We start from the raw sequence: 1,148 nt of genomic DNA on the forward strand, positions 1-1,148 counted from the left end.
ATTTAAGAAACTTCTGCTCATTTTCAGCCCGAAAGTGGATCAGCTGCTGTGTCCTCCTCATCCCTGTGTGACACAGGACGATATATGTAAAGCATGTATCGATGTCTCCAAAGCAAGCAGTGTTGTGCACTGATATCAGACCAAATTATGTGCTAATGGTTAAAACTGTAGACATATAATAGGTCCATAGCAAGCTAGCAGTTTTTTTAAAAGTTCCAATTAGGAACATGGTTGCAAGGATATATGTACAGGACTGTATGGAGCACAAAACAAGACTGTCGTAATTTTTAATTTTTAAAGCGGATAGTACTTACATTTATGGGTCTCTCGGTTGATGCGGCAGTCAATGTTGCTTGCTGTACAATAGCCCTTGTTTACAAGTAAGCTCGCATCCTCCCTGGGTTCGACGGGGTATACACCCCTTCAGCTTAGCCCTAGCCCTTAATAAAAAAAGAGAATTGGGACAGCATTAGGTCTCGATTGAACGTGCCAAACCTAGGGGAAGGGGTAGGGGTAAGATAGAGAAATGAGATTCAGCCTAGATCATGACTACATCTCACAATTTCTATATTCTATGAAAAAATAGTTTGAATCAGTTTAAAAAATGTTCTTTGATGGGTGTCATTGCAGTGACTTAATATTAAACAAGGCATTAATTATAGTAAAATAACAAATGCCTGCAACTTCTGGCACCATAATTAGGTAACAGGGGCATCATAGCACTGCCGCTGTGGAGAAAGGTCTGGCAAGGCGAGACTAACTGAACAGTATAACAAGCATAATAGCATTAATGATCTTTCGGTTTTATTAAATTGTCCCAATAAGTCATGAAAGGGTGACAGTGAGCCAGCATGCACAATGCCAGGATCCTGAATCTGAAGCAGCAAAATTAAATTCAGCCATTACTAATTGTATTATTTACAACTGTGTTTTATTACTGTGACATGTCATAATGTCTTTAAAGTAAGAGGCATATCAGTAGTTGAATTTGTTAAGATATATTTTGTGTTATCTGAAATAAACCAAAATAAGCACAAATTAGCTGACTGTATGTCAATTTAAAAGCTGAACAAACCCCTTACATAGAGTTATAGCTCCACTTAGTGGTGTATACCTGTATTTGTCAGCTACTATCACATATCCCAAAA

General features: G+C 37.9%; 1 protein-coding gene and 1 long non-coding RNA gene across 2 annotated transcripts in view; one reads left to right on the plus strand and one right to left on the minus strand.

The window, feature by feature from the left end:
- LOC116696573 (leucine-rich repeat neuronal protein 4) overlaps nt 1-1,148 on the minus strand; it is a 12,111-nt gene that overhangs the window by 7,369 nt on the left and 3,594 nt on the right. The gene's annotated exons all lie outside the window — the stretch shown is intronic.
- On the plus strand, nt 576-959 carry LOC116696575 (uncharacterized). The gene is made up of 2 exons (XR_004333777.1): nt 576-661; nt 703-959. It is a non-coding gene; the product is annotated as an uncharacterized LOC116696575 (long non-coding RNA).

The sequence above is a fragment of the Etheostoma spectabile genome, chromosome 10 (genome assembly GCF_008692095.1).
Source record: "Etheostoma spectabile isolate EspeVRDwgs_2016 chromosome 10, UIUC_Espe_1.0, whole genome shotgun sequence".
NCBI lineage: Eukaryota > Metazoa > Chordata > Actinopteri > Perciformes > Percidae > Etheostoma > Etheostoma spectabile.